Here is a 22,436-nt window from a genome sequence, read left to right as displayed (position 1 = left end):
CTCTGCCAATTAATGTACAATTACTCAATCCAATGCAGGGTGCTTTGATCCTCAATATAATTCTTGTTTCTTCTTTCTTATTCTAGTAAGGGAATGCACCAAAGAACAAAGAACCTCCCCTCTAGGTTACTAACTATATAGAAACTACTCAAGTATTCCCAATGAGGTCATCATAAATTCCACCATTTGAAAAAGAAACACCCATATATAGACTTGTTTTGGCTAGCCTTCTCAAAAATATTTGAAGGATGAAAAGAAAATGTAGGACTCCTAAAAGCATCCAAGAAATTAACAACCAATAGACTTGAACTACAAGGAGCTTCCCATACTAATAAACTACTTTCCATATTGACAATTAATATGGAAAATAAACAATGAATACTATAAATAATGAATTCAAATGGGGTGCTTTTTTTAAAGCACACTCAAGTCAACAAAGCCTTGCCCTAACACTAGGGGCTGCATAGTTGTCGAGGAGTACATTCTATTAATTGCAGATGTTAGGGCCTGTTTGGCTAATTAAAGTGTTTTTTATTTCGTTTTTTCTTTCTGTTATGTCTGTTATTGTACTCAGGGGCACAAGGGTCTTTTCCCTTGTTATTTCTGCCACCCTATATATATTAAAATAAAGGCTGGCGCCACCAGCACTGCTACATTGCAAAACCCTTCTTTCTTCCCTCCTCTCTTCTCTTCTCTTCTTTTCCTCTTCTCTTCTCTTCTCTTCCTCTTATTTCTGGTTGGCCACATTGTCAAGATGGTATCAGAGTGGGAATACTGATTAAAGAGAGCAGATCGATCAACCCAGAGAACAGATCAAATAGTCTAGTAGAACCTGGGCGGAGCAGAAATCTGATTCTGGACAAAAAATAGCTACAACTGGTACAGTTCTCCCTGTTTTTCTCTTGTTTACCCTCCTTGGTCATGTGCCAAGTGAAAACCCTATGAGTCTGGGCGGCTGAATGCCGTCGAACCTGTGTAACCCCTGTTTTTTTGGATCGTGTGATCCTGTTCATGTGTTAAGACAACTGTAGATCAAGGATGACCTGTCTTCTCAATGGTTTGAGTTGACTATAAGTAAGAAGGTGTTAGACAGTTTTGTATGCCCTTAGCTTCAATCATTTTGATGTACTTTTGTTGTTTAGTGGAAATAAATAAAGTGCATGTTTGATTCATGTTGTTTGGTTTAATTCTGTGTAAAACCCTAAAACTGGACATTTGTAGAGACTCATGTTAGTTTTAAATGTTCACAGCCGTTGGATAAGTCTGGGGAGATTTATCCTGCCAAGGCTGATACTGGTGTGCCACCAAGTGTTGGGATGGCCTGTCTCAGCCATCAGGGTAAGACCCGAGGCACATACAGCATGGGATTACTTGAATCCTTGAACCGGACCAGATTTCCAGTCTTGCCCTGGACCTTGGAGATAGATGGGCAAAACTGGAAAGTTACACCTGACCCCTAGACTCGATTGTGACACTTCACTAGGTGTTGGATCAGGCTGCCTTTGATATGCCAATCAGTGAGATCCTTAGTGGGGATCAAAACCTGGGTATGTTGGGGCAGTTTGAGAATTCATCTGAGTGGGTGGTCATAGTGACAGAATCAGCCACTTTGTCGGACAAAGGGTAATGATCGGGAATGCACTCTCTCTGATGGAAACCAAACTGCCGGCAGTTGATTTCAATCGTTGGAATTTTGTTTTTTGCAAAATTAATATATTTACATATATATGTACGGTTTCAAAATGTTTGCAAATGGTTTTAATTCCCGGGATCCATGTGAGAGGAGAGTGCGGCACTGTTCCTTGCAGCCGAGGGAGAGGTCCTCTCTTGTCGGGCAGTGCTTGATCATTAAGGGCTGAGAGGTTAAGTGTAAGACCATTTAGGACAATACCTGATGGGCTAATCTTGCACCTGCCCACAGTCCCTGGGTTTTTATAAGATGGCTTGGCCCAGGGACCACTTAATGTAAGTGTTGGGCCCATAGGGTTCATACGATGGACTCAAGGGGTTCATTGAGATTTTCAGTGAATTTGGCTGGGCCTTCTATTAAAGGCTGGGCCGAACCCATGTGGCTGGTGTGTAGATCAATGCTTGGGCCCCACGCCATACAAAGAAGCCCAACTGGGCAGCAGATTGGAAACTAATTAAACACTGAATACTTAATGGGCCTAAAGCCCATTTCGAAGTGGGCTGATATGATCACCCATCAATGGGGCGAATTTGAGATTGAAGTTAGCAAAAAGGATTGGGCTCTTAGCCTTATCCACTCTTAGAGACCAAATTCAAATCAGATTTGAATCTGGTAACCTCCTGATAAGATCAGGAGTAAGCTAACTCTATCTGGGAAAAGGATTAAGAATATCCCCTATCCAAATACTGATTTGGATTGGGATAACTCCTAATTAGGAGATTTCTTAATCAAGAAGAAAGGAGGAGATTTCGAATGTACCAAGGGGGAGAGAAATCAGATTTCGATCCAAGGGGGTTTTGGTAAGCAAGAAGGGTTCCTGCGATTTGAGATTAGATCTCATACTCTCCAGAAAAGAAAACAGTTCAGCCCTTTCGTTTCTGCAGATCTCCTCCTGCCGCCGCCATCTGTATTGTTGCAAGATTCGATCTTTGCAGAAAAGAAAGTCAAGAAACCAGTTCTTGACATCAGTCTTGCAAGAAAGACTGAAAGAATTCAGTGTTTAGTACATCCAGGGGATTCTTGTGAAGGATCCAGTGTGTAGGACGCACCCTGCTGGTTCTGTTCCATCCACAGCTGTGTCATCTTCAGCAGGGACAGATCTTGGAGCATTCTTTGGGCGTGAACACCAACTTTGGGAGATACTGCTTCTCCGGATCAGGTATAATCCTCCCATTTATCTTTTGGTACAGATCTGGTTTGATTAGGGTTCAAGTAGATCCTTGAATATTGTATTCTAAATTCAGGGAATATGATTCCCAGTTGGGAGAAGGTAGGAAATTTTTGAAATTCGCCCCACCCATTCCGCAACCTTCATGGCGTCCATTAGATGGATCCTACCATTCTTTCAGTGGTATCAGAGCCACAGGTTCGAATCTTGAACCAAAAGAAAATCAGATCTGACCCTGCGCAGATGGATAGAAGGTGTTCTTTCAAGATTTGCGCAGATTGTTTTCTTTTTTTTTTTTTTTTTCAAGAAACTGTTTCTTGTTAAGGGCGATTGATCTGAAATTAATTTCTATTAAATCCAAAATTTATTTGGAATTGTTCTTTATTTATTTTGATTTAATGGACTGTTCAAACCTGGAGATCGCAGTGCAGTTTTAGCGCAGATGGTCTGCGCACCCTTTTTCTTTTCTATTTATTTATTTCATTCAATTCGGTCTGTAAATAATTTTTTTTATTTTTTTAGACTGAATGTATAGGATTTGATCAAGAATGTAATTAATAGAAATAGGATTTCTGTTATTTTTCTTGATTAAAGAAGATGGAAGAAGATGGCAGCGCTGGAGATTTGCAGATGGAGAAATCGTTTTCTGCGATTTGCAGTTTATGAAACTGCAACCCTTGTGATTAACCTCTGTTTTGCAGGTGGTGCGAACAGTCCAAAATTGTTTTGTGTTTGCTAGAAATCAAAACTATTAATTTCAGATCATTCAATAATTAATTCTTGAATTGAAAATCAGTTTTGGACCATTTCGGACTAGATTGGACCAAAACTGTTTGGACCGAATCTGGGTTTCGAAAGGGGCTGTTCTCAGTCCAATTGTCTCACACTTTTGTTCCAAATCTGATGTTCAATTACAGGGATTAATTCGGCCCACCTGTAAAGCCCAGTTTTAAAGGGTTAAAGCTGCAAAAGCCCATTATTGTGAGATAAGCTGTATGGGCCGAACTGCTATCTGCGATTCAGCCCATACACCTAGTGGACATTAATCGTTAATGACTTGGTTTTTAAATGGGCCGTTGAATGGGCTTTACAGCAATTAATTGATTGGATCAATTCCTCCTTTACATGTGATGTTTGGATGTTTGATGTGCTGCGACCATGGGCCATAAGTACTTGGCCCGTGATGACTCGTTAGTGGCTCTTGCGCACACCATGGCTGAATGCACATCATTGCCATGGTGTCCCTGAAGGTCATTGGATGACCCCCTCTTTGCCTGGTGGGCCCCACAACCTTGAAAAGGGATGCGTACGGAACCCCTAGCCGATGAAGGCCCACCAGAAATCTGACTTTATGAAAGTCAGTGGGAGCCACTTTGGTTTGACCTAAATTAGAACTAGGCCGTGATTTTGTTCCCTCCAGCAAATATGAATGCAAGTGATAGGGAGATCCATATGATGGACTCTCTAAAGGCCTTCCGTCATTAGCACAATGATGGGTCCATCAGTAATGAGGAAACGCACCATAAAATTGGGCTATCCATTTGCTGTTGGATCTGTTAGAGTGTTTCATAAGATGATAGGGGCGTCATAGACCGATGTGGGAGGGGCTTCACCAGAAAATGGGAACTCTCTCACGGTACCTTGGCGTAACCTGAATATGATGGGTGTGCACTCACTGACAGAAGGGTTTACCTGAAAACGGCTCTGAACCTTGTCTGACAGAGGCCAAAGGGAAACTCATTTGATGAGTGGATATGATCCGTCACAGAAAGGTGGTGGGGTTATGCAGCTGAAACAGTTGGCTTCACGCACCCCATGTGATTTCCCACATTTCCAGAGACATTTCGTCGTCTCCGTCACTGAGATAGGAGGGAAATCTCAGAGATGAGCAAAATGGAAATGGAACATAGATTAAAAGCCATATCTATGTAGGTAAACATGAATCAAACTAAGGTTGTGGACTAATGATTTTGCTGTTTTATCAGAAAATGGCAAACGGTCAATTTGCAAAGCTTCTAGACGATAACAAGCTTAAGGGCCCAAACTATGCCGACTGGTACAGAAATCTTATGCTGGTCCTAACTTCTGAAAAGTTAGACAAGGTAGTGAAAAATCCTGCCCCGGAACGTCCGGGTGATAGGGCTTCTGAGGCCCGTAGGAGGGACTACCAAGATTGGGAGGATAAGAACTCCCTAGCCCGCTGCTTTGTCATTGCCTCATTAGACAACTCAATACAGAGGCAGTTCGATCAGATCGAACTTGCCAAGGACATATTGGACAGTCTAAGGACAATGTATGAGGAGCAGAACCGTTCTACTCGACAGAAGGTCCTGAAATTGTTCATGACCGCGCAGATGACCAAAGGGCAGAAAGTTCATGACCATTGTCTTCGGATGATGGGATACATCAACGAACTTGAAGCTCTTGGATCCGGGCTAGATCTTGGCACGCAAGTGGATGCCATCCTAAATTCTTTGCCCTCTTCCTTCAATGCGTTCACTATGAACTACAATATGAATAAGCTGAATGTCAGCGTCCAGGAACTCAGCAATATGTTGCAGAGGGCCGAGGATTTACTCAAGAAGGATGAGCCTGTGGTTATGCTTGCTGAAGCTAACAAATCAGGCAAGAGAAAGAGAAAGGCAAAGAAGCCCCAGAAGAAGACTACCAAACCCAAGAAGCAGAAGAAGAACAAGGCATCTGATGTCTGTCACTTCTGCAAGCAGACCGGCCACTGGAAGAGGAACTGTCCTACCTACCTGGAATCTAAGAAAGGTAATATCGAAACTTGTGTCATAGAAACTAATATGTTAGTTACTTCTGTGTCCTGGTGTGTTGACTCCGGGGCTTCAACTCATGCGTGTAACTCACTGCAGGGGTTCAAAGTTAGCAGAAGGCTGAGTGAAGGAGAAGTGACACTGTTCTTGGGAACAACTGCAAGTGTTGCAGCTGCGGCAATAGGAACCGTAGAATTAGTTTTTAAAGAAGGAGTCCTTGTACTTAAAGATTGTCTTTATGTACAGAACTTGAGAAGGAATTTAATTTCTGTTTCAAAATTGTGTGCTGATGGATATACTGTTTACTTTAGTAATATGATTACTGTTAAACGGAATAATAAATTCATCGCATGCGGGGAGCTAGAGAACGGTCTCTATGTTCTGCATCCTTCTTTGGAAACTAACTTAACCGAAACTACGTCGGTCGAAAATCCCAAGAAAAGGACTCGTGATACAGTAAATCTCACGTGCCTCTGGCATTACCGACTTGGCCACATCGGTGTCGACCGAATCACAAGACTGGTAAAGGATGGTCCTTTGGATTTTCTAACCGTAGAAAATCTTCCCACTTGTGAACCTTGCCTCCAAGGTAAGATGACTAAGCGGCCATTTGACGGTAAGCCTGAAAGATGTGCAGGCACACTTGACCTAATACATACTGATGTATGTGGTCCCCTGAGTGTTAGGACACGGAATCAACACGTGTACTTCATCACCTTTACAGATGATTTTTCACGATATGGTTACGTGTACCTAATGAGACATAAGTCTGAATCATTTGAAAAGTTCAAAGAGTTCAGACAGGAAGTCGAGAAACAGTTAGGGAGAGAAATTAAGGCCCTTCGATCAGATCGAGGTGGCGAGTATCTCTCTGACGAATTCAGGGACTACTTAAAGGCCAATGGGATAGTGTCACAACTGGCTCCTCCTGCTACACCTCAACTCAACGGTGTTTCAGAGAGGAGAAATAGGACCTTATTAGACATGGTCCGGTCACTTCTCGTACGCTCAGAATTACCCACATCCTTTTGGGGATACGCATTAGAGACTGCTACCTACGTGCTGAATAGGGTTCCAACCAAATCAGTTCCGAAAACTCCATATGAACTTTGGACCGGAAGGAAGCCAAGTGTGAGACACTTGAAGATTTGGGGTTGTCCTGCACACGTTAAAAGAACAAGTGCGGACAAGTTGGAATCTAAAACCAGCCGTTGCCTGTTTATAGGCTACCCAAAGGATTCGGTGGGTTATCTATTCTATGACCCAAGTGAGCAGAAAGTGTTCTGCAGTCGAAACGCCCGATTCTTAGAATCCGATTACATCCTGGACACCCATCGTCAGGAAATAGTTCTTGATGAGGAGAGCTCAGGAGCAGTGGGAGATGACCCACAAGTTCCAGGTAATGACCAACCTAGAAGGTCCACCCGGGTATCCAGACCACCAGTCCGATATGGTTATGACCAGGATAGTTACCTGGTGGAAGCCTTGACTAGTGAAGAGGATCCCGTGTCTTACGCGGAAGCTATGTTAGACATAGACTCCCAGAAGTGGGTGGAGGCCATGAGAGCCGAGATGGACTCAATGGAGACCAATGGAGTCTGGACTCTAGTGGATCCGCCCTCCGGGGTAAAAGCAATTGGTTGCAAATGGATCTACAAGAGGAAGAAGGGCCCCGATGGCAGGATTGAGACCTTTAAAGCTCGTTTGGTGGCGAAAGGGTATACTCAGAAAGAAGGCATCGACTATGAGGAAACCTTTTCACCGGTGGCCATGCTTAAATCCATTAGGATCCTGCTAGCTGTAGCAGCGTACCATGATTACGAGATTTGGCAAATGGATGTCAAAACAGCGTTCCTGAATGGAGATCTTAGTGAAGATATCTACATGCAGCAGCCGCAAGGCTTCATTGCTGCTGGTCAGGAACACATGGTATGTAAACTTAATAGATCCATATATGGACTTAAGCAGGCTTCTAGGAGTTGGAACATCCGTTTTGATTCTGCAGTCAAAACGTTTGACTTTGAGCAGGATCCGGATGAGCCCTGTGTTTACAGGAAATCCAGTGGGGATAAGATCACCTTTTTAGTCTTGTATGTGGACGATATCCTACTCATTGGGAATGATGTAGGAATGTTGACTTCGGTCAAGGTATGGCTATCACAGCAGTTCTCCATGAAAGATCTTGGAGAAGCTTCATACATACTGGGTCTTCGACTCTATAGAGATAGATCGAAGCGGATAATTGGATTATCCCAGGCTGCTTACATTGACAAAATTGTCAAAAGATACAGCATGGAAAACTCCAAGAAAGGAAACGTTCCTTTCAGGCACGGAGTCACTCTCTCCAAGAAGATGTCTCCCAAGACTTCTGAGGAGATTGAGAGCATGAGAGACGTTCCCTATGCCTCAGCTGTGGGGAGCATCATGTATGCCATGTTGTGCACTCGCCCGGACATAGCTCAGGCGGTGAGTGTGGTAAGCAGATTCCAGGCAAACCCAGGACAGGAGCATTGGACTGCTGTGAAGAACATACTCAAATACCTTCGAAGGACGAAAGAGTTTTGTCTGGTATTCGATGGTAGTTCACTGCAAGTTCTAGGGTATACCGATGCCGATTTCCAGTCGGATCCAGATGATAGAAAGTCTACATCTGGGTATGTTTTCACGATAGGATCGTGTGCTGTTTGCTGGAAAAGCAGCAAACAGGGGTCCACTGCAGACTCCACAACCGAGGCCGAGTACATTGCCGCAAGTGAAGCTGCCAAGGAAGCCGTGTGGATGAAGAAATTCATACACGAATTGGGAGCGATTCCATCCAGCACATCACCCATCCCGTTGTTGTGTGACAACAATGGAGCGATCGCCCAGGCTAAAGAGCCTCGGGCCCACTCGAAGTCAAAGCACATCGAGAGGAAGTACCATGTACTGCGGGAGATCGTTGGTAGAGGGGACGTCCTAATTCAAAAGGTAGCATCAGCGGATAATGTGGCAGACCCATTGACTAAGCCACTAACACAGAAGGTGTTTGAGAAACACGTGGAAAGTATGGGACTCCGGCTTGTACCAGATTGGACCTAAGTGCAAGTGGGAGCTGTTAGACAGTTTTGTATGCCCTTAGCTTCAATCATTTTGATGTACTTTTGTTGTTTAGTGGAAATAAATAAAGTGCATGTTTGATTCATGTTGTTTGGTTTAATTCTGTGTAAAACCCTAAAACTGGACATTTGTAGAGACTCATGTTAGTTTTAAATGTTCACAGCCGTTGGATAAGTCTGGGGAGATTTATCCTGCCAAGGCTGATACTGGTGTGCCACCAAGTGTTGGGATGGCCTGTCTCAGCCATCAGGGTAAGACCCGAGGCACATACAGCATGGGATTACTTGAATCCTTGAACCGGACCAGATTTCCAGTCTTGCCCTGGACCTTGGAGATAGATGGGCAAAACTGGAAAGTTACACCTGACCCCTAGACTCGATTGTGACACTTCACTAGGTGTTGGATCAGGCTGCCTTTGATATGCCAATCAGTGAGATCCTTAGTGGGGATCAAAACCTGGGTATGTTGGGGCAGTTTGAGAATTCATCTGAGTGGGTGGTCATAGTGACAGAATCAGCCACTTTGTCGGACAAAGGGTAATGATCGGGAATGCACTCTCTCTGATGGAAACCAAACTGCCGGCAGTTGATTTCAATCGTTGGAATTTTGTTTTTTGCAAAATTAATATATTTACATATATATGTACGGTTTCAAAATGTTTGCAAATGGTTTTATTCCCGGGATCCATGTGAGAGGAGAGTGCGGCACTGTTCCTTGCAGCCGAGGGAGAGGTCCTCTCTTGTCGGGCAGTGCTTGATCATTAAGGGCTGAGAGGTTAAGTGTAAGACCATTTAGGACAATACCTGATGGGCTAATCTTGCACCTGCCCACAGTCCCTGGGTTTTTATAAGATGGCTTGGCCCAGGGACCACTTAATGTAAGTGTTGGGCCCATAGGGTTCATACGATGGACTCAAGGGGTTCATTGAGATTTTCAGTGAATTTGGCTGGGCCTTCTATTAAAGGCTGGGCCGAACCCATGTGGCTGGTGTGTAGATCAATGCTTGGGTCCCACGCCATACAAAGAAGCCCAACTGGGCAGCAGATTGGAAACTAATTAAACACTGAATACTTAATGGGCCTAAAGCCCATTTCGAAGTGGGCTGATATGATCACCCATCAATGGGGCGAATTTGAGATTGAAGTTAGCAAAAAGGATTGGGCTCTTAGCCTTATCCACTCTTAGAGACCAAATTCAAATCAGATTTGAATCTGGTAACCTCCTGATAAGATCAGGAGTAAGCTAACTCTATCTGGGAAAAGGATTAAGAATATCCCCTATCCAAATACTGATTTGGATTGGGATAACTCCTAATTAGGAGATTTCTTAATCAAGAAGAAAGGAGGAGATTTCGAATGTACCAAGGGGGAGAGAAATCAGATTTCGATCCAAGGGGGTTTTGGTAAGCAAGAAGGGTTCCTGCGATTTGAGATTAGATCTCATACTCTCCAGAAAAGAAAACAGTTCAGCCCTTTCGTTTCTGCAGATCTCCTCCTGCCGCCGCCATCTGTATTGTTGCAAGATTCGATCTTTGCAGAAAAGAAAGTCAAGAAACCAGTTCTTGACATCAGTCTTGCAAGAAAGACTGAAAGAATTCAGTGTTTAGTACATCCAGGGGATTCTTGTGAAGGATCCAGTGTGTAGGACGCACCCTGCTGGTTCTGTTCCATCCACAGCTGTGTCATCTTCAGCAGGGACAGATCTTGGAGCATTCTTTGGGCGTGAACACCAACTTTGGGAGATACTGCTTCTCCGGATCAGGTATAATCCTCCCATTTATCTTTTGGTACAGATCTGGTTTGATTAGGGTTCAAGTAGATCCTTGAATATTGTATTCTAAATTCAGGGAATATGATTCCCAGTTGGGAGAAGGTAGGAAATTTTTGAAATTCGCCCCACCCATTCCGCAACCTTCATGGCGTCCATTAGATGGATCCTACCATTCTTTCAGAAGGCTCCTACTGATTAGTGACTGTTAGACATTCTGGAATTCTGGTAGGTTGGGACTGTTAAAACTATACAGGTCTGAAATCTGCCGAATATTACCTCTGTTTTGTCCGGAATTTGGTACTGTTTGTGCTCAACCTGGTTGTTAAACCCAAGAGTGTGGGTGTGAACTGCGTGGAGCATTGTTTTGTGGAGTAAGGAGGGGTCCTAAGTCCGGTGTTTGGGACTGATTAATTGCTTGAACATGTTGACTGAGAATTCTGCTACTTCAGAGATTTCAGGGAGCCACAATGGAGTGAGTGGGGGAATGGATATGAGTTTTCCCATGGCTGTTATTCCCTTTGATGGTCTGAACTACCTTGAGTGGTCTAGGGGAATAAAACTCTACATCACTGCTAGGGGGAAAATATGATACATCAATGGGAGAGTGAAGGAACCAAAGTACGGAAGTGTTGAATATGATAGGTGGAATCAAGAGAATAGTATGGTGATGTCTTGGCTCTTGGTTTCCATGCTGCCGCAAGTAAGGAAAACTTTTATGTGGGCTGAAACTGCTTGTGCGATATGGGAACAAGCGAAGTCCACCTATTCAGAGCAGAGACACTATGCCAAGATATATCAACTGCAAGCTGAATCCTCTACTTGCAAGCAGGGGGAGAGGAGTCTCTCAACGTACTATTCTGATTTGACATCAATGTGGAAAGAACTTGATCACTATCAGAATGTGAATTTGAAGTGTGATGAAGATGCAAAGGCCTATAAGTCACTTGTATCACAGCAACGAGTGTTTGCCTTCCTCCTAGGGCTGAATCCGTCATATGAGTCAATCAGGGTGCAAATCTTGGGTTGTAAAGCCTTGCCATCAGTCCAGGAGGTGTATGCCTTGGTGCAGTCAGAAGAAAGCAGAAGAAGTGTGATGAATGGTGTAGAAGGGGAGTCAGTTGCCCTAGCTGTCCGGGGAAATTCAGATACAAATGTTGGAGGTGGCTTTAAAAGGGGTGACACTCAGAAAAAATCAAATGATAAGAGCAAGCTTTGGTGCACTCACTGCTAGAAGACACGACACACGAAAGATACATGTTGGGATCTCCATGGAAAACCTAAATGGGCACAGGATTTGGGAAAGAAGTCAGCACCTGATCAGGGCAAGTAACCAGGCCAGCATAATCAAAAAAGGTATAACTCAGCTAATATGGCATCGACAGAGACTAGTCCTTCAGTAACTCAGGAGTGACATCCCAGTTCTGACCCTAAGGAAGATATTATCAACTCCTTCCGTGAACATTTGGATTCTGGGCCTACTCCTTCTACCTCGTTTGCGTCTACATCAGGTAATTCCACAGCCTTCCATGTGTCATCTCATACTACTGATTCTCCTTGGATTATTCACTCCGGAGCCTCAAATCACATGACCGGTAAGTCAAATTTGTTTCAGACATATAACCTTCTCTTTGGGAGAGATAAGGTAAGACTGGTTGATGGTTCTTTTTCGACCATAGCTGGCCGAGGCACCATACCTCTCCCACTTGGCCATACTCTTCCTAATGTACTGCACGTTCCGAAATTGCCTATTAATTTGCTGTCCATTAGTAGTCTTACTCACGCTTTGAACTACTCAGTCACTTTTTTTCCGTCTTCATGTGTGTTTCAGGATTTGACCTCGGGAAAGACGATTGGTAGAGGAAGCATGGTGGATGGTCTCTACGTATTGGAGAATAATGCTGGTCTAGTGGCGACAGAGTCCACGAGTTCGTCAAGTGAGAGTCAGGCCTATTTATGGCATAGTCGTTTAGGTCACCTTTCTTTTGAGTCGTTAAAAGTTATGTTCCCAAAGTTGTTTGAGTCCTTGTCAGTGAGTTAGTTACAGTGTCAAACTTGTCAGTTGAGTAAGCATTGTAGAAGTTCTTTACCTTTACGAAATAAAAGATCTGAATTTCCATTTCATATTGTTTATCCTGATGTTTGGGGCCCTGTTACTCTACCTACTGCGGCTGGCTATAAGTATTTTGTTACTTTGGTTGATGATTATTCTAGATACACTTGGGTTTACCCAATGCGATCTCTAGAATGATGTGACCATGCTGTTTCCAATTGGTACAAACATTCTTCTTCTTACAATGAGAAGCAACATGGCCAAAACCCTTACATTCATATCATTGGGTCTTGGAGAAGTCCTTAGAGGATGATTTCTTGCTACCATGAGCTATAAAAACTGTTTCAGCCTTGAACTTCATCATTTTTCCTTAAAATCCAGCTGTAGTGAGGAGACTAGTCTCTTCCCTAAGTCTTCAAATAGGAATACATTTCATAGGCAGTCTTCATCCTCCTCATAGGTACAGCAATATGGGATTCTATATAGTTTAGGATCCAAGAAACAATTTTTCCATTATCCAGCTTCCATTGTTGGAATGCTTTAGCATCAGCCTTGGTTGGTTTAGTAACGTTCCCATTCAAATACTCTTCCAAGCCTTTCCCTTCAACATAAAATCAAAATGGAACTTCCACATTCTATAGTTTGACCCATTAAGCTTCACAAGAACAACATCTACTCTATCAAAGGACATTTCATCCAGGGAATAACAGTCCAAACACGGTAATAACAAAGAAAAAACAAATTCAGCAACAGTCCACTTCAATCCAAGAGGTTAGAGAAATATTCTAGAACTCAAGGAAGTCAGGAGATTCCAAAAAATACCACAAACAGCTCCAGAAGAAGAGAACTCAATGTTGACAATCCAAAAATAGCAAGTTTCAGGACTGATCAAAAACCCTCAAAAAACAATCTGAAATCTGAAACAATTGAATTGAGAGCAAGAAAACCCTAGGGCGACACCCGATCTAGGGTTATGAGATAATTGAAAGAAAAATGCAATTTACTAACCTGTCAGGCATCTTTTTAGGGAAAAGAAGGTACCTCTTGCTGATCAAAACAGCCCTCAGAAAAAACTCCAAACCAGAACCCAGATATAGGGTTAAAAGAACTTCAGAAAACCCTTCAATCTTGAGTAGAAACCTGATGTCAAGAGCTGGTACAGTGAACCTGCTCTGATACCATGTAAACTTTCTTGGATGAATAGAATAGAGAACACAAAAAGACTTAGGAGTGTCAAGTATATTCGACCCCCACCCCAAAGAACCTCTTATATATTAAAGGATATGCACAATTACAAGAATGTCCATGCAAAGTTGAAAGAGAATAAAATACAAAGAATGTAATGTACAATGTGCAATATACACCAGGGACTATACTAATAAGATACATTAAGTCTCAGAATCTCCACACCTGCAAGCATATTATTTACTTTGGTTTCCTAAGTTCATGACTTAGTGGCTATGGTTCATCCTAGGTACATGACTTAACAACTAATAAATGAATATATATATATATACACACACCTTATTGCATCCTAATTGTGTTCACAATTTTCAATGCATTATGGTGAGAACACAGGAGCTGGCCCAAGCCCAGTCCGCTATGCTAATGAGCCACGACCACCAATAACTATGGTGTATACATGTAAGAGGAATCCCCGCCCAACACCTGAGCAGCTCTAGGCCACGTTCGGTGGAATCCCAACTAATTCCACTATCATAACCAACTGAGTTCTGCAATGTAACGGCCAGCTACTGCTTATATAAGTTGCGCCTTCTATCAATGAAAATAAGAAAGAATACTCGTTTTCTCTCTCTCTCTCTCAGGAGGTCGGTTCCCCTCGAAGGAACCCTGAGATAGGCAGTAACCTATCATCTGGTATTAGAGACCTATGATAGCCAGATCGTTCACCATGCCGAACACACGATCATCCTTGGTAGACGAACGGATGGATCGCCTGGAAATCGACATGCACCAAGTGACGGCGGAGCTGAAGGAATTGGAGGTGTTGTCCGTGGTAGCGTTCCAGCAACGGGAGAAGTCGGTGGCGGTGAACAGGGAGAATGAGCTAGAGGAGTCCAATAGCAGCAAAAGAAGACGTTTGGGATCCTATGGGGGAAGATATGCCAAGCTCGACTTTCTGGCGTTTTCTGGAGGAGACCCCATTCCGTGGATTTTCAAGGCGGAATAGTACTTCGAGTATCATGAGACCCCTGGTCATCAGCGAGTGACTGTTGCCTCTTTCCATCTGGACAACGACGCCATCCTCTAGTTCCAGTGGTTCCGGAGATTGCGCCCACAAATCTCGTGGCAAGACTTAGCCAATACCCCCTATGTACGCTTCAGACCAACAACCTACGATGACTAGGATGAGATTCTTTTGAAGCTGAAACAGACGGGAACGGTCTGAGAGTACCAAGTCGAATTTGAGAGGCTTGCGACCCGTGTTGACGGTTGGACGGAGAAGGCGCCAGTCGAGAGCTTTGTCAGAGGACTCAGAGAAGATATTAGAGTGGAAGTTAAAGCTTGGAGACCCTTAGCTTTACTGGTAGCGGTCGGGTTAACCCACCTTTAGGAAGAGCGCTTGGACCGGTCCAGGAGAGTGAATCGGGCCACCGGACCGATCCTTAAGCCCCTGCCCCCCAAGTTAGATGTGCTTTTGCCCCGGCCCACTAACGGATTGGACACAGCTACCTCTCAATGGCCCAAAATGCCTTTTCGGTGCCTTACCTAGGCTGAAATGCAGGCCCGTCGGGAGAAGGGCATGTGTTATAACTGCGGGGAAAATTTTGGCCCAGGCCATCGATGCAAAGCTCAGCAGGTTTTCCTCTTGCAAATGGAAGACGTCGAAGGAGAAATGGAGGTTCTCGCCCTTGGGGAAGATGAGGCCCATTTCCCTGAAACAGAATTGGAGATCTCTCTCAATGCACTAAATGGTTCGGCATCTACAAGGGTTATGAAGGTTATAGGGCAGCTATGCAGGCGTCCAGTGACAATTCTAATAGACAACAGCAGCACCCTCAACTTTGTGGCTCGGATTCTGGCCCAGCAACTAGGTATAGATGTAAATCAGTCCTCAAATATCAAGAACAAAATTAGGGATTAGAAGAAGTAAAGAAAAGGTTTGAACAGCTATACAAGAGAAGAAGATGACGAAAAGTGGAGGTAAGAGAAGGAGTTGAAATTAATCTCCATTCTCCTCTAACCCTATTTTATTAAAATCAAAAAAAATAGATGATAACAAGAATGCCCTTAAGTGGGCGGCCAGCTTGGCAGTTACATAAAGAGAATAAAACAAGAATAAATAACAGGCCCATTAAGTGTGGCGCATCAACAATAAAATAAAAGATATTACAAGAGAGGATGTTAGGGCCCATTCAGCCCAGTCTCTTTACACTCCCCCTCAAGTTGAGCATAGATGTCAATCATGCCCAGCTTGCTTATATAGTGTGTCATTTTCCCTCTTGGAACTCCCTTGGTCAAAATATCAGCCAGTTGCTCTTCTGATGTGATGAATGGTAAACAAACTTCTCATGAGGAAACTCTTTCCCTTATAAAATGCCTATCAACCTCAATGTGCTTAGTTCTGTCATGTTGAACAGGATTATGTGCAATGTTGATAGCAGCTTGGTTGTCACAATAGTGCATCATTGGTTTCTCGTAGTCCACCCCCAATTCTTCTAGAAGGGAACATAGCCACAATAATTCTGACACACCATGTGCCATTGCCCTGTATTCTGCTTCAACTGAGGATCTAGCAACTACAAATTGTTTCTTACTCCTCCATGACACAATATTCCCAGCAACCAGAGCACAATAACCAGAGGTGGATCTTCTATCATCAATACATCCTGCCCAATTGGCATCAGTAAAAGCTTCCAGCTTCATGTGACCATGTTTAGCAAATAGAATACCTTTCCCTGGGGTACCTTTCAAGTAGCACAGAACCCTTTCTGCAGCAGCTAAATGAGTATCTCTGGGAGAATGCATAAATTGACTAATAACACTTACTGCATAGGAAATATCTGGCCGAGTCATGCAAAGGTATAACAACTTCCCTGTTGGATTGAAGTCTTTGTATGTATGAGTATTCGGCTGATAAGAGTTCTTATTAGCCTATACTTAGGTTTAAGTTGTCCTGTACTGGGCCTATGTTAATGGGCCTAATCCTGTTTAATGTTTTAAGTTGTCTGGGTGTCCCATCACTAATCAGGGGCATTCCAGTAACTACCTGTATCATTGTACTACATCATAATATAAATAATAGTACTGTCGACTGAGCTATTCAGTTCGACATTCACAGCATATTAGTGGTGTTCTTCTCCTCTCCTCTACTTCAAGTACAGCTCTCAAGATAACATGGTATCAGAGCACTAGCTTCTCTTTGGTTTCAGCCGGCACACTACTCTCTCTTCTCTTGCTGTTCTTTCCATCTTCTTTCTTCTTTTCTGGGTTGCTGAAAAAACTAGGGTTGTATGAGAACAAAGCAGATTCGAACCTAGGGTTTCCCTTGGTTGTAGGGCTCAAGGGAGGTAAGGCCCAGAAGTGGATGTCCTACTAGGTTCTTCTTTCAGAAAATAGTAGCTATTTGGCTACTAAGAGAGGTCTGTATAGGACAGACCTAGTTGAAGACTGATTTCAGCAGTCCTAGCCCTAGCCGAAAGGGGGAGAGCTTCTCCACAACTGCAGCTTCGAAGCCCCAGCAAAACCAGCATAGCACAGTGGTAAACAGCTCCATGTTCAGGTTGGTTATCAGTCCGGAACCTCTCACCACTGCTGTACTCGAACTGCTTCAGCTCAAGTGAAGATTACCTAGGGAACTGCCAGCTCCAGATTGTCCAGCACTGTGAACCCTAGTTGAGGACTGATGTCAGCAGTCCTAGTATTGGCCGGAAGGAGGGACACTCTCCTTACAGTTGCAGTACTCGAAGTTCAAGTGGAGTCTGCATAGCACAATAGTTGAGAACCCTTAGTTTCAGGTCGGTTACCAGCCCAGAACTCCTTGCTTGCTGCTGTAACTGAGCTGCTTCAGAACTGTGACAGTCTCGGCAAGTCTGGAACTGTGTCGAGTGCTGTCAGAACCTGCTGTAATCACTTCGGAAAATCAGAACCTACTTCAGAACCTGCTGTGATCACTTCGGCCAATCAGAATCTGCTCCAGAACTGGTTCAAAACCTTCAGAACTGCTTCGGCTAGTCTTAATCAGTGTCACCTACACAGCGGCTGCAGTCAAGATGTCTCCTATATCCAGAGAAGTTTCTTCTAGGGATAACAGGCCTGCGGCAAGTGGGAATCTTGTCACCAGCAACAATGGTGACAACTCACAGAATACTCCAACAGTGTCTTCTTCTCCTATGGGACAGGTTGCTGATTCCTCTGGAACTGGTGCTTTGGGCTTCACTGCTAGTGAGGTAGAGGTCCTTAACAGGGCATTAGCCCGTCTAAGGAATAATTCTTTTGCTTCTACATCTCTTGCCAGATCAGGTACAGCCTCTGCCTTCAGTGCCACTGACTCTATTGACTCTACTTCTTGGGTTATTGATTCCAGTGCTACTGACCACATGACACATATGTCTTCCCTATTCTCCTCATATCATTTGTTGTCTGGTCAGGATAAGATGAGAGTTGCTGACAGGTCTTTCTCCACTATCTCTGGAAAGGGAATGGTTGACCTAAGCAAGGACCTCTCTCTTAAAGCAGTTTTACATGTTCCCAGTCTCACCTCAAATCTTTTGTCTGTTTCAAAACTTACCAAAAATTTGAATTGTAGTATAACCTTTTTTCCTACTCATTGTGTCTTCCATGACAGATTGACAAGGAGAACGATTGGGTGTGGTCATGAGTATGGAGGACTCTACTATCTTGATGCAGACATCGGTTCAGCCTTACAAGCATCTGCTGGTAGTAGTCCGGAGAGTGTGGAGTCAAAAGCTAAGTTGCATCTTTGGCATGCTAGGCTAGGTCATGTGTCTTTCTCTTCATTAGAAATGTTGTTTCCCGAACTGTTTAAGGGCATTTCAAGTCAGAGTTTAACCTGTGAAGTATGTCAAGTGTCAAAACAATGTAGAACTGTGTATCCAATTTCCAGTAATGAAATTTGTGCTCCTTTTGATTTGGTTCATTCTGATGTCTGGGGCCCTTCACCCATTGTTTCTTTCGATGGCTTCCGGTACTTCATCAGTTTTATTGACCACTACTCTCAATGCACATGGATCTACTGTTAAAAGGACGGGATGAAGTACCATGGATAACTATGACATTTTGCAAGATGATTGAAACACAGTTTAATAAGAAGATTAAGCAATTCAGGTCAGACAATGCTGCTGAATACTTTGAAAAATCCTTGAACTTATTCATGGAAGATGTTGGCATACTACATCAGTCATCCTGTGCTAATACCCCTCAGCAGAATGGGGTTGCTGAGCGCAAGAATAGACATTTATTGGAGACAACTCGAGCCTTACTATTCCAGTACAAAGTCCCCAAGCAATACTGGTCTCAAGCGGTACTTACTGCATCATATCTGATAAATCGGATGCCATCTAAGGTGTTGGGTATGAAAACTCCTTTCTCTGTTTTGTGTCCCACTCTTCCAGATTTTTCCCTTCCTCCTCGGGTCTTTGGTTGTCTATGTTTCATACATGTGAAGGATCCAAAGAAGACCAAGCTGGATCCTAAGGCTACAAAGGGAATATTCCTGGGGTACTCTCCTACACAAAAGGGTTACAAGTGTTATGACCCTGTCTCCAAGAGAAAGTATGTCACCAGGGATGGTCTTCTTTGAGTCTCAACCCTATTTTCAGTCTTCTCAGAATCCTCTTCAGGGGGAGACTAGTGGGATGGAAGAGGATTCTCATTCTCCCTCCTTTTTTGTTCCTCTATCTACCTCGGGTCTTCCATCCTCTCCTCCTACACCTTGTTGTGGCATTCTAGGTCAACCCAGTGAGGCTCCCACTGTGCCGGTTACCTCTCCTGATGCTGCAGATGTTCCTGAAGGCTCCAGTAGGCAATAGAAAGAGATACTTACATACAACAGAAGAAAAAGGGGCCCTCAATCTCATGACAGCAACCAGTTGGACTCGGATCAATTTGTCTCTACAATCCAAGGTAATTCCAACTCACATACTTCTGATTTGGATCTTCCTATTGCTCTCCGTAAGCCTATTCGCTCTTGCACCACCCGACACCCCATTACTGATTTTGTTTCTTACTCACATTTATCTCCTGCCTATCACTCCTTTGTGTCTACTCTTTTCTCTGTGCATGTTCCTTCTAGGTACTCAGAGACTGTGTCTGATCCAAGGTGGAAAGAAACTATGAATGAAGAGATGAAAGCCCTAATGAAAGCAAGAACTTGGGAATTAGTGGATCTGCTAGAGGGGAAGAGCATTGTTGGGTGCAAATGGGTGTTTACTATAAAGCACAGGGAGAACGGGTCCATTGAAAGGTACAAGGCCAGACTTGTGGCAAAGGGGTTCACTCAAAAAGAAGGGATTGACTACAAAGAAACCTTTGCCCCAGTAGCAAAGCTCAACACAATTCGGGTTCTTTTGTCACTTGCAGCAAATTTTTCATGGGAACTTCATCAGCTGGATTTGAAGAATGCCTTCTTAAATGGTAACCTTCATGAAGAGGTATTTATGGAACCTCCACCAGGCTATGATTTTGGTAGAAAGGTGTGTAAACTGAGGAAAGCATTATATGGGTTGAAGCAATCTCCCCGTGCATGGTTTGAGAGGCTTTGTGGGGCCATGAAGAAAGTGGGGTACACTTAGAGTGGTGCAGACCATACCTTGTTCATAAGGAGACAGGATAGCAAACTTACTGCACTCATTGTTTATGTAGATGATATGGTAATAACCGGGAATGACTTGGAAGAGATAAAAGGACTGAAGGAGCTTCTAGCTTTGGAATTTGAGATCAAAGACTTGGGTCATTTGAGATATTTTCTTGGGATTGAAGTTGCCAGGTCAAGAGAGGGAATCTACATATGTCAGCGGAAGTATGTCCTTGACCTCCTAGAGGAAACAGGCATGATGGGGTGCAGGCCAGCAGATACTCCAATAGAATAGAACCATGGCCTGCAGGAATCAGTAGGGGAGGACTACTGTGATAGAGAGAGATACCAAAAATTGGTAGGGAAGCTGATATACTTATCCTTCACTCGGCCAGATATTGCTTATGTTGTGCATGTTGTCAGTCAATTTATGCACTCTCCAAAGATCCCTCATATGAAAGAAGTTGAAAGGATTCTCAGGTACTTGAAGACTTGCCCAGGAAAGGGAATTCTCTTCAAGAAAAACAATAGAATTGAAATTGAAGCCTACACTGATGCAGATTGGGCTGGGTCTATTGGAGACAGGAAGTCAACCTCGGGTTACTGTACATTTGTGGGAGGAAACCTGGTCACATGGCGTATTAAGAAGCAGAATGTAGTGGCTAGATCAAGTGCAGAAGCAAAATATCGAGCTATGGCCCACGGGATTCCTGAACTCTTATGGCTCAGAACTCTTCTTAATGAACTTGGCATTAAGGTTGAAGGTCCTCTCAGGCTGTATTGTGACAATAAAGCTGCCATCAACATTGCCAACAATCCCGTGCAGCATGACAGGACAAAACATATTGAGATTGATCGGCACTTTGTTAGAGAAAGAATTGTCTCGGGTGAACTCTATGTGCCTTATACTCCATCTGAGATGCAAATTGCAGATGTACAGACTAAAGGGCTGGCAGCAGCAAAGTTTAGGGACATGCTTGACAAGCTAAACATGATTGATATCCATGCTTAGCTTGAGGAGGAGTGTTGGATTGAAGTCTTTGTATGTATGAGTATTCGGCTGATAAGAGTTCTTATTAGCCTATACTTAAGTTTAAGTTGTCCTGTACTGGGCCTATGTTAATGGGCCTAATCCTGTTTAATGTTTTAAGTTGTCTAGGTGTCCCATCACTAATCAAGGGCATTTCAGTAACTTCCTGTATCATTGTACTACATCATAATATAAATAATAGTACTGTCGACTGAGCTATTCAGTTCGACATTCACAGCATATTAGTGCTGTTCTTCTCCTCTCCTCTACTTCAAGTACAACTCTCAAGATAACATTCCCAAGCAGTCTCTGAAACACTCCCTTATCAGACAAAATCTCACCATCTGTAGCAGAAAGCTTATGATTAGGATCAATAGGAGTGGAGATGGGTTTAGCTCCAAATTTACCAGTTTCAGCAAGAAGATCAAGGACATATTTACGCTGAGAGATGAAGATACCATCCTTAGATCGAGCAACTTCAATGCCCAAGAAATACCGAAGATCTCCCAAATCCTTGATTTCAAATTTATAGTTGAGAAATCCTTTTAGTTTACTAACCTCTTCAGTGTCATTACCCGTAACCACAATACCATCAACATAAACAATCAAGAAGATCACCACAGAGGCATTTCTCTTCAAGAACAGTGTATGATCAGATTGAGTTGGAGTGTAGCCAAAGGAGACAAGAGCAGCCCGAAATCCTTCAAAGCAAGCCCGGGGAGACTGTTTGAGACCATAAATAGATTTGTGTAGTTTATATACCTTGCCTTTCATTTCCTTCCCATACACTCCTGGAGGTAGAGACATATAGACCTCTTCATGTAGGTCTCCATTCAGGAAAGCATTTTTAACATCAAACTGGTGTAGGGGCCAGTCAAAAGTAGCAGCTAGAGATAGTAAACCCTGACTGAGGTCATCTTACCTACAGGAGCAAATGTCTCAAGATAGTCAATGCCATACATTTGAGTGTAGCCCTTAGCAACCAACCGAGCCTTAAACCTCTCAACAGAGCCATTAGAGTGATATTTAATGGTAAACACCCATTTACAACCCATTGGTTCCTTCCCTTCCGGCAAGT

General features: G+C 43.4%; 1 protein-coding gene across 9 annotated transcripts in view; it reads left to right on the top strand.

The window, feature by feature from the left end:
• Window positions 1–22,436, top strand: part of LOC104587298 (DNA (cytosine-5)-methyltransferase 1-like) — a 145,433-nt gene that overhangs the window by 93,761 nt on the left and 29,236 nt on the right. The gene's annotated exons all lie outside the window — the stretch shown is intronic.

This window comes from Nelumbo nucifera, chromosome 1 (assembly GCF_055504915.1).
Source record: "Nelumbo nucifera cultivar China Antique chromosome 1, China Antique-T2T, whole genome shotgun sequence".
Taxonomy (NCBI): Eukaryota; Viridiplantae; Streptophyta; class Magnoliopsida; order Proteales; family Nelumbonaceae; genus Nelumbo; species Nelumbo nucifera.
Note: the sequence above shows the minus strand (reverse complement) of the source record. Positions and strands in the feature narration are given on the sequence as shown.